Source organism: Aotus nancymaae, unplaced genomic scaffold (assembly GCF_030222135.1).
Source record: "Aotus nancymaae isolate 86718 unplaced genomic scaffold, 86718_ANA_hifiasm-v0.15.2.pri h1tg000010l, whole genome shotgun sequence".
Lineage (NCBI taxonomy): Eukaryota > Metazoa > Chordata > Mammalia > Primates > Aotidae > Aotus > Aotus nancymaae.
Window position 1 is genome coordinate 60,869,633 of NW_026988421.1, and position 12,054 is coordinate 60,881,686.

Consider the following 12,054-nt stretch of genomic DNA (forward strand, 5'->3'; position numbering starts at 1 on the left):
GGCCGAGGCGGGCAGATCACTTGAGGTCAGGAGTTTAAGACCAGCCTGGCAAACATAGTGAAACCCTGCTCTACTAAAAATACAAAAATTAGCTGATTGTGGTGGTGAGCACCTGTAATCCTACTCAGGAGGCTGAAATATGAGAATCACTTAAACCTGGGAGGTGAAGTTTGCAATGAGTCAAGATCATGCCACTGCACTCCAGCCTGGGCGACAGAGCAAGACTCTATCACACACACACAAAAAACCAACAACCAAAAAACAAAAACTAATGTTTTCTTGTTGAAGAGAATTAAGAGGCCCCTACCTTAAAGAGGCCCCTACCTCAAGATCTGTCCCCACCTCCCTTCCTACACAGCAGATAAATATCAAAGTTAAGTCAGTATAAACCAACAGGGAAGTGTTGGGCTTGCTCAGGAGGAAAGGTAAAATACTCTGAAAGTTCTGCAGAACTTAGCTAATGTGGACCTTAAAAGGTTAGAGGGTGTCTATAAGACTTAACTCTAGAAGTTCTTGATCCAGGGATGGAAATAGAACACAAAATTGGCTAAGGGAGTGTTTAGCAATGTGAGTGTACTCTCTTGGGATACAGGTTTTAATCCTTACAAGAACCCTGGGAGAAGGTGTTGACACTTTACTAGAATGGCTCTTAGACACTTGGAGAAAGTGACAGCCCTCACTTCAGTGAAGTGGAAACACTAGAATTGCCATGCCAGGCAGTGGGAAAAGGGGTCAAAAGGACTAAGGAAATGGACATGATACAAATGAACAGACTATGTAAGCCTTGCAAACCCATCAGATGACTGTTTTGCAGGAAGGCCAAAGCAATAACGAATAGCCTGGTGAGAGGAACCAGCATCTCTGAGCCATCTGTGGTGGCTCTCCTCAGAAGGGCCGGGCTGATATTGTTACATAACTGGGCTCATTAATAGCAGTGGGAATAGCGGGTACCAAAATAATAGAGGCCAGGTGATAGTGCTCAACCATCAGAAGCCAAGAGGTGCAGTATCTTAATGAGCAGCAAGGTAAGAGATGCATCCAGGTGAGCCTGATGAGCACGGAGTTAGGAGACAGCATCTCTAGAGGCAAGATAGTTGCACAGGCAGCAAAGGTATTGCTCAATCTATTCTATTAGGCAGGATTTGCCAGAGAGACAGAACCACTGGACATGTATGTAGATATATGAGAGGTTTATTAGGGCAATTGGCTCATGTGATGGTGGGGGCCATCTGCAAACAAGGGAAGCTGGTAGCATAGCTCAGTCCGAGTGCAAAGGCCTTGGACCAGGGATCCAAGGATGTGGCGGATCTTCACCACCTGGTCTACCACCTCACATGCTAATCTCCTGTACAAATAACTTCACAGATACACCCAGAAATAATACTTTACCTGCTATCTAGGTATCCCTTAACCCAGTGAAGTTGACACCTAAAATTAACCACCACGTTATTCAACTGGAAAGATCAAGATGGTCAGGAGGCACGGGGCAATTGCCTCAATAAAAAAAGCATGATGTCTTTAACCAGTTTTACCTGAGTCAGTTTTCAGACCTGGAACCCAGTGACGAAGAGAGAAACTAGTTCCTCCGGGAAAAGAACCTCATGAGACTGTGGCAAGTATATACAGCGCTGAGTCCCCTAATGCTTAGTCAAAGGGATCTATGGGCATCTTCTCAGGTACCGTATATTGGAGAAAAGGGGGATATTCAAACTTTTCAGGAACAGTCCGTCACAGGATCTGAGTTGATTTTGAAACAGAGACCCAAAGCATCACCCAAGGCATCACCATGGCCTCCTCGTTAGTGGGGGTACATGGTGGAATTGTCACCCAGGTCTGGCTCACAGTGGCCATTTTTTCCAGTATCTGAATGTCTCATTAGAAGGGACTTACTTGGTAGGTAGTACAACCTCCACATTGGTTTCTAGACCTGTGTGATAAGAGCTATTGTGACCGGGTGCAGTGGCTCACGCCTGTAATCCCAGCCCTTTGGGAGGCCAAGGCGGCTGTATCACAAGGTCAGGAGTTTGAGACTGGCCTGCCCAACAAAGTAAAACCCCATCTCTACTAAAAATACAAAAATTAGCCAGGCATGGTGGCACATGCCTGTAGTCCCAGCTACTTGGGAGGCTGAGGCAGGAGAATCACTTAAATCCGGGAAGCAGAGGTCGTGGCGAGCCGAGATCATACCACTGCACTCAGCCTGGGCAAGAGAGCGAGACTCCATCTCAAAAAAAAAAAAAAAAGGCACTATTGTGATGGAAAAGATCAGGTGGAAAGTTCTGAAGCCACCCCTCCCACCATCTACCAATAAATCAAAAACAATATTTCATCTTAAGGGGAATGTCAGTGATTAGTAGCACCTTTAAAAACAAAGAATGCAGGGATGCTGTTCCCCAGTGCACCTCTGTTTAATTCACTAATCTTGTTCTTACAAAAAGCAAATGGAGAGTGACAGTGGAGTATCACAAATTCAACTGAGTACAGAGGGTGGCCAACTTACAATGATTTGACTTAATGTTTCTTTGACTTTGTAATAGTGGGAAAGTGATACACATTCAGTAGAAACTAAATTTCAGTTTTTGAATTTTGATATTTTCCCAGGTTAGTAATATGTGGTGTGACGCTCTCTGGTGGTGCTGGGCAGCAGTAGTGAGCATGGTTTTTTGCTTTCAGTATTCAGTACATTACTTGAGATATTAAAACTCTTTATTATAAAATAGGTTTTGTATTAGATTATTTTCCCCAAGTGTAGGCTAATGTAAGTGTTCTGAGCATACTCAAAGGAGGCTAGCCTTGCTGGGTGCGGTGGCACACACCTGTAATCCCAGCACTTTGGGAGGCTGAGGTGGGTGGATCACCTGAGGTCAGGAGTTTGAGACCTGTCTGCCAAATATGGTGAAACTCTGTCTCTACTAAAAATACAAAAATTAGCTGGGTGGGCGGCGGGCACCCAAGCTACTTGGTAGGCTAAGGCAGGAGATTCAGTTGAACCCGGGAAGTGGAGGTTGCAGTGAGCCGAATTGCCCATTGCACTCCAGCCTGGTTGACAAGAGTGAAACTCTGTCTCCAAAAAAAAAAAAAAAAGTAGGCTAGGCTAAGCTATAATGTTTGATATGTTAGGTGTATTTAATGTGTTTTTGACAAGATATTTTCGGCTGGGCATGGTGGCTCACGCCTGTAATCCCAGCATTTGGGAGGCTGAGGCAGGTGGATCATCTGAGGTCAGGAGTTTGAGACCAGCCTGGCCAACATGAAACCCCTTCTCTACTAAAAATAGAAAAACTAGCAGGGCGCGGTGGTGCACACCTGTAATCCCAGCTGCTCCGGAGGCTGAGACAGGAGAATCGCTTGAACCCGGGAGGCAGAAGTTGCAGTGAGCCGAGATTGCGCCAATGCATTCCAGCCTGGGCGACAGCCAGATCCTATCAACAACAAAAAAAGAGGATCAGAAACAGTTTACATTCTTTTGGAACAGACAACAGTTTATGTTTACAGTCTATTCCCAGGATGATTTTAACTCTCCCACTCTCTGTCATAGTGCTGTCTAAAGGGATTTGGACTGGCTGGACATCAGAAAATCACAGTGGTCACTGAGCAGACCCCCATGTTATCACCATTGATGCACCAGCATTTCTCCCTGGGCTCACATCTATGGCTGTATGAGGGCTTCCTAATGACCAACGGCCAGGGTAGGAATAAACTCCAGCTTGGTTCACGCATGGATTGGTCTGGTATATGGGAGCAGGCCAAAAATGGATGTCAGCTGCACTACAGTGCCACTCAGGACTGGACTTGAAAAGCAGCTTTGAGGGGAAATCCTCCCAGTGAGCAGGAGCCTTGGGTGGTGCTTCTGGGCATCCACTCTGTGTGGAGAGAGAAGTAGCCTGAGGTTGGAAGACACTCATTTTCATGGACTGTGGTGACTGTTTTGGACAAGTGATTAGGGGCCTAAAACGGAACTATTGGAAGAATGGGCACTAAGAAGCTTAGGGTAAAGGGATGTGGATGGGCCAATGAGAGAAAATGAAGTGTGAAGATGTTCATATTAAATGTGAATGCCCACCGGAAAACATCCATCACAGAAGAGGCACTAAACAACCAGGCAGACAAAATGACTTGGACAGATGCCAGTCATCCTCTGTCCTGGGCCACCCTAAAGCTAGCACAATGAGCTTAGGAAGAAGTGGCCATAGTGTCAGGGATGGAGGCTATGCATGGGCTCCCACTGACCAAGATTGATCCAGCCACTGATGTTGCCAAATGTCCAGTATGGTAGCAACAGAGCTCATTGCTGAGCCACTGGTATGGCACTATCCCTGAAGGAGACCTTGGCGGCCAGTTGACTACATTAGGTCCCTTCCATCCTGGAAGGGCTGGAGATTTGTTCTAGCAGTGATAAACAGGTATTTCAGGTATGCGTTTGCCTTTCCTGCTCAGGGGATCTCTTAACACTAAAATCTAAGGGCTTACAGAGTATGTTTGATTTATCTGAGGGGAGACCCCCTTGCCTCCTTCTATTTCACCTCCTCCCTCCCCTCTTCCAGATGGGAAAGAGGGTGAAGAAGGAAAATAAAAATAAAATAAAATACCAAAGAGCTGGGAAAATGACTCCCTTTTTAGTTCCCAGCGTCTCTGCTATCTGTTAACCTTGAAAGAGCTGCAAATGAATGTTATCCCTGAGTGTTGGAGCCCGGTACTGGGGTCACGCCTCGACGTCTCCACGGACCAGGATCCCTCCTGGAAACACCTCTGCCAACAAACAGCTCGTACTTTCGTCTTGTCTCTGTAAGCCCCCCTCCCCTTCTAGTCCACAGTCACACTACATATGAATTAGCAAATCAGTGAAGCCAAAAGATTGTAAGGTCAGATGTCCAGCAAATGGACAATGACATAGTTCCGCCTCAGTTTCCCCTTTAGTGTTGTAAGCCTATAAAAGGGGAGAGAAGCTGCAGCTCGGGGAGCTCAGTGAATGAGGCTATAGTCCCCAACAGCTCCTGGCAGAATAAAAAGCTACTTCCTTCCTCAGTTTGGTGTTTAAGAGGTTTGTTCCCCACTGCTCCTGTTTCATTTTTGGTTCCCTGACTAGGAATCCAGTTTTTGTTGGCGGACAGCCAGGACAGCCTCCCAGGCAGCTTTGCCCTGCCCTGCGGAGCATCCCAGTGTAGACTCCAGCCCGCTTGGTGACGGGGTCCTGAGAGCGCTCCCGGGTAGGCGTTGGACCCGGTGGACCCTTCTCCCACAGCAGGCCCAGGCAGGCCTGCGGGGTTCCAGCGCAGAGGCTGAACCCTGAGAAGGAACTGGCGGGCCTGGAGTCCGGACGTCAGAAACTTGGTAAGATTAATTCTGGGAAGCCTCACTGGCCCACCCCGCCGGGTGGAAGCGTGGCTTGATCCACAGTGTGTCAAGGTAGGCACCTTGGGGTTTTGGTTCTGTTCTTGTGTGTGTGTCCTAAGAGCCAGCAAAAAGCAGGATAAGGCCTGCTGAGCTGGCAGCTGACATAGGGCATAGGGGAATAGCTTACCTGCTGCGAGGGCAGTTGTGATAGAGCACGTTGAGTCGGCTCCCTGGTTGTGGTTTTGTTCCTGTGTGTGTGCCAAGGTAGGCACCTTGGGGTTTTGGTTCTGTTCTTGCATATGTGTGTCCTAAGAGCCAGCAAAAAGCGGGATAGGGTCTGCTGAGCTGGCAGCCGACACAGTGCATAGGGGAATAGCTTACCTGCTGCGAGGGCAGTCGTGATAGAGCACACTGAGTCGGCACCTTGGTTTTGTTCTTGTGTGTGTGTGTTTGTGCACACCAATCTCAGCACTTTGGTTTTAATTTTGTGACTCTGTAAGCCAGTCTTGGCACCTTAAACTTGTTTCTGTTTCTGACTTGGCTGGAAGGAGATGAGTAAAACGCAGAGTAAACCCACTCCGTTGGGAACTATGCCAAAGAATTTCAAGAAGGGCTTTAGTGGAGATTATGATGCCACCATGATGCCAGAGAAATTTAAAACTCTGTGTGAAGTAGTCTGGCCAGCATTAGAAGCAGATTGGCCCACAGAAGGGAACCTGGACAGGTCCCTTGTCTCCAAAGTGTGGCACAAGTTGCAGGCAAGCCAGGACACCTTGACCAATTTCTGTACATAGATTCTTGGTTACAGTTAGTTTTAAACTGCCCACAGTGGTTAAGAGGCCAAGCAGCAGCAGTGTTAGTAGCAAAGGGACAGGCAGATAGGGAAAAATCTTGCTCCACCTGCCAGGGGATGCAGGCTCCTAAGATCTTGCCTAACTTGGCACCAGAGGACCCTCTTTCAATAACACCCCCTCCTTACCAGGAGGAGAGACCCCTCTCTCCAGAGCCAGAGATCTCCATGCTTTCGCAAGGTCTGAACCCCCTAGACCGTCCAGAATAGAAAGAAAAGGAAACCTGACCTCAGGAGGCACTCCTCCCATAGCAGCCTGCTTTTCAGGGGGTCCCCTCCCCTGGTGGGTTGTTTGCAGCCCAAGGCTGGAGTGCAAATACCCCTGAGAGAGCAGCAGTATACAGGAGTAGATGAGGACGGGCATATGGTGGAAAGGCGTGTCTTCACGTACTTACCATTCACTTCGTCCGACCTCATAAACTGGAAGAATAACAACCCATCTTACAATGACAGACTGCAAACTTTAATTAATCTAATTCAGATGTCATCCTAACTCATAACCCCACTTGGGCTGATTGTCACCAGTTGCTCATGTATCTTTTTAACACTGATGAGCAGTGAAGAGCGCTCCAGGCGGCATCTAAATGGCTGGAAAAGCATGTTCCAGCTGACTACCAAAATCCCCAGGAGTATGTAAGGACCCAGTTACCAGGAACCGACCTTCCGTGGGACCCAAATACCCCGAGGGCATGCAGAAGCTAACTCGATACAGAGAGGCCTTACTGGAGGGAGTAAGAAAAGGAGCACACAAAGTCACAAATATACACAAAGTAGCTCAGCTTAAGCAGGGACAAGATGAAAGTCCAGCCCAGTTTTATGGAAGACTGTGTGAGGCCTACCATGTGTATACTCTTTTTGACCCTGAGGACCCTGAGAATCAGCACATGGTGAACTTTAGTTAGTCAGAGCGCAGATGATATCAGGAAAAAGTTACAAAAACAGAATGGGTTCGCGGCCATGAGCACTGCACAGTTGTTGGAAATAGCCCATCGGGTATTTGTGAATAGAGATGCAGTAAGCCACCGAGAGAAGGAGCGACAAAACTCGTGAAATATTGATTTGCTGGCCGCAGCTATCTGAGGAACACCTTTAAAGGGGCAGGGCAAGGGGGAACCCTGGGAAAAACACCCAGTTGAATCAACCATATCTACAGCGCAACCAGTGTGCCCATTGTGAAGAGATGGGGCACTGGAAAAATGTGTGTCCTCAGTTGGCAGGGGAACAGGGTGACCCCAAGCGAGAAACTCAGGAAAGGATGAGACTACCCTGTTTAGCTTGACAGAGGGGCCAATGGACTGAAGGGGACTGGGCTCAGATGCCCCCAAAGAGCGCATGGTCAGGGTAAAGGTTGGGGGCAAGGACATTGATTACTTCATCAATACCAGGGTGAAGCATTCGGTGGTGACCCAACCCATGACCCCTTTGTCCAACAAGACAATAAATATAATTGGGGCAACTGGAGTTTCAGAAAACAGGCTTTTTGCTTGCCTGCTCAATGGAAGGCCACGAAATTATACATCAGTTCTTATACAGGCCGGATTGCCCTCTACCCTTCTTGGGAAGAGACTTGCTGAGCGAACTAAGAGCTACTATCACTTTTACTGATAAGGGCTCTCTGAAGCTCAAACTGCCTCAGGCAGGAATAATTATGGCTCTCACAGTCCCGAGGGAGGAGGAGTGGAGACTCTTCCTGACAGAGCTGGGAGGAGAATTAACCCCTCCCCACCCCCGCGCTGACCAAGCAATGGCCACAGGTCTGGGCAGAAGACAACCCTCCAGGGTTGGCAGTAAACCAAGCCCCGGTGGTTACTGAAGTAAAGCCGGGGGCACTACCAGTTAGACAGAGGCAGTACCCAGTACCAAGAAAAGCTCTTGAGGGCATCCAGGTCCATCTCAGACACTTGAAAGCTTACAGTATTATAGTTCCCTGCCAGTCTCCTTGGAGCACGCCTGTCCTGGGTGTCCTCAAGCTGGGGACCAAGAACTATAGACTTTGCAGGATCTGTGCTTGGTTAACCAGGCAACTGTGACCTTGCACCCCACAGTGCCCAATCCCTATACACTGCTAGGACTGTTGCCAGCTGAGTCCAGCTGGTTCACTTGCTTAGACTTAAAGGATGCTTTCTTCAGTATCTGGTTAGCCCCCGAGAGCCTGGAACTGTTTGCCTTCCAGTGCGAAGATCGGGAGTCAGACATAACAGCACAGTACACCTGGACTCGGCTTCCACAGGGATTCAAAAACTCCCCAGCTGTCTTCGGAGAGGCATTGGCTCGGGACCTCCAGAGGTTCCCCACCAAGGACCTAGGTTGTCTGCTGCTTCAGTACGTAGGTAACTTTTTGCTGGGATACCCGGTAGCAGCCGATGTGCCTGGGGAACTGACTTGTTGCTCAAATGCCTGGAGACCTGTGGATACGAAGTCTCCAAAAGGAAGGCCCAGGTTTGCCTATAGCAGGTGCGCTATCTGGGATTTACATCCAGCAGGGGCAGCAAAGCCTAGGAATAGAAGGAAAGCAGGTTATCAATAACCTGCCAGTGCCTAAGAATTGAAGGCAGGTACAAGAATTCTTGGGAGCAGTGGGATTCTGCAGGCTGTGAATGCCTAACTTTGTAGTTCTGGCTAAACCCCTGTATGAAGCCACAAAGCTGGGGGGATGGAGAGCCGTTAGAGTGGAGCTCAGAGCAGCAGGGGGCCTTCTCACAGTTAAAAGCAAAACTAAAATCTGCCCTGGCTCTGGGACTGCTGGACTTGACAAAACCCTTTATGCTGTATGTGTCTGAGAGAGACAAAATGGCAGTGGGGGTCCTGACCCAGACTGTGGGCCCATGGCTTCAACCGGTAGCATACTTGCCCAAACAACTGGATGGAGTTTCCAAGGGATGGCCCCCGTGTCTACAAGCCTCAGCAGCCACTGCCCTACTGGCACAAGAGACTGACAAGCTAACTTTGGGACAGAATTTAAAGATAAAAGCCCCCCATGTCGTGGTAACCTTAATAAACACGAAGGGCTATCACTGGCTCACCAATGCCCGTTTAACTAAGTACCAGAGCCTACTGTATGAGAATCCACGTATAACCATAGAAGTTTGTAACACCCTAAATCCAGCCACCTTACTCCCAGTGTCTGAGGACCCAGTAACACATAACTGCCTAGAGGTACTGGACTCAGTTTACTCCAGTCAGCCAGATCTGTGGGACCAGCCATAGTCTCAGGCTGATTGGGAACTGTATGTGGACGGAAGCAGTTTTGTCAACCCTCTAGGGGAAAGGTATGCTGGATATGCAGTGGTGACTCTAGACTCAACTCTCTCTAGAGGCCAAGCCATTACCTCAAGTCACCTCAGCACAGAGAATGGAGTTAATAGCCTTAACTCGTGAAGGAAAAACTGTTAACATTTTCACTGACTCACAGTATGCGTTCCACACTCTCCAAGTACATGAGGTGCTGTACAAGGAGAAGGGCCTATTTAATTCTGGGGGCAAAGAAATAAAATACCAACAGGAAGTTTTGCAGCTACTGAAAGCAGTATGGAAGCCCCAAAAAGTGGCAGTCGTGCACTGCAGAGGACATCAGTGAACCTTCACCGCAGTGGCCCAGGGAATTGCCCGTGCAGATGCGGAGGCCTGGAGGGTCGCATCAATCCCATATCGGGCATCAGTTGCAGCCCCCCTACTGCCCCAGGTCCCAGACTTGGTGCCAGTTTACTTAGAGTGAGAAAAAAATTTCCTCCAAACTGAAGGCGGAAAGGAAATGAAGGGAGTATGGCTACGCCTGCCAGGTGGACAGGTAGCAGTGTCACAGCTGTTAGGACCTGCAGTGGTCTTAGCTGTCCATAAAACCTCCCGCCTTGGTCAAGAAACCCTTAAAATATTGTTAGGCTGGTATTTTTACATCTCTCATTTATCTGCACTAGCAAAAGCAGTGACACAATGGTGTGTAACATGCAGACAGCACAATGCCAGACAAGGACCTATGGTCCCACCAGGAATCCAAGCTTATGGAAATGCTCCTTTTGAAGACCTGCAAGTGGATTTCACCAAGATGCCTAAGTGCGGAGGTGACTGGTATCTGCTGGTTCTGGTACGTACTTACTCCGGGTGGGTAGAAGCCTACCCAGCATGGACTGAGAAGATCCGTGAAGTAACTCGTGCTCTTTTAAGAGACATTATCCCAAGATTTGGACTGCCTTTGCGAGTAGGCTCAGACAACAAGGCTGCATTTGTAGCTGACCTGGTGCAGAGTACAGTGAGAATGCTAGGAATAAACTGGAAACTACATGCCACCTACCAGCCTCAGAGTTCAGGTTTGTTCCCCGCTGCTCCTGCTTCATGTCAACAGGGTTTCGCATATAACATCACATCACAGCATAACAGCAGGAGATGTAGCAGTGGGCACATGACCATGGGCTCCACTGATTTTATCACCCACCACATCACCTCAATGCCCTCAACATGACAGAATGATGGAAGGGCCTGTTGAGAGCACAGCTGAGGCAACGCTTGGCTATGATACACTGAGGTTGGCATCGCAACCTTCAGGATGCAGTTTACATGCTAAATCAGTAAACTTTATATGGTGCTGTGTCCTCAATAGGTAGAATACATGGGTCCAGGAACCAAGGTGTGGAAGTACAAAAGGACTCAATATCAAAACTACTTGGAGTATTTAGCTGGACACAATGGCTCATGTCTACAATTCCAGTTACTCGGGAGGCTACCTTAGGAGGATCGCTTGAGGCCAGGAGTTCAAGAGCAGACTGGGCAACATAAAAGACCCTTTCCCCTTATCTAACAAAACAAAACAAAACAAAACAAAACAAAACAAAACAAAACAAAACAAAACACTACTTGTGGAATTTATTCTTCCTATTACCACAACCCTTACTTTTGCATATTTAGATGTTATGGTTCCTTGTGGGAAATGTTTCCACCAGGGGATATGGTAAGAGTCATACTGAACTTTAAGCTATGGCATCTTAAACTCTTTGTGGCAAGGGATGCATGGTCAAGAAGCCACCATCTTGCTGGGGGCTAAGAACCAGATTATCAAGAGTCAGGGCTACTGTGACACAGTGGGAACAGGGAGGACTACACTAGACACCCAAGTGATCCACTGAGGCTTCTCTTAGTACTTAGAAGTACTAATGGTTTAATGATAAATGGACAAATACAGCAGCCAGGACTGAGAAGAACAAGCTAACTAGGGGCTCAGATCCTCATGGCTGAAGGTCTGGGTCAATCCTCCCACTAAGCCATCTAGACTAGCAGAAGTGTTAGCCAAGGGTGAGAGAACTCCAGAATTGATAGTGGAGGAGGCATTTAATGAGTATCCATTGTAGTCTTTTTTTTTTTCTTTTTTTTTTTTTTTGAGATGGAGTCTTGCTCTGTAGCCCAGGCTGGAGGGCAGTGAAGCAATCTCAGCTCACTGCAACCTGTGCCTCCTGGGTCCCAGTTCAAGCAATTCTCCTACCTCAGCCTCCCACGTAGCTGGGATTACAGGCACCAGCCACTATGCCCAGCTAATTTTTGTGTTTTTTAGTAGAGATGGGGTTTCACCATGTTGGCCAGTCTGGTATTGAACTCCTGACCTCATGATCTGCCTGCATCAGCCTCCCAAAGTGCTGGGATTACAGGCGTGAGCCACCGTGCCCGGCCTCATTATAGTCTTGATAGCAGCTGCAGTGGCAGTGGCTGCAGTTCATTCCACTGACCTTTCTCTCATAAGTTCCTCCAGGAAAAGAGTCCAGCAGTGTCCTGAAGGAGCTATTCCCAGAATTTATAAGAAGCAAAAAAAATCTAAGTGGCACAGGGGTAAGCTGTTATGAATGCTGTGCTGTGTTACTGAGATTCCCCCTTTGGAACTAGAAGAT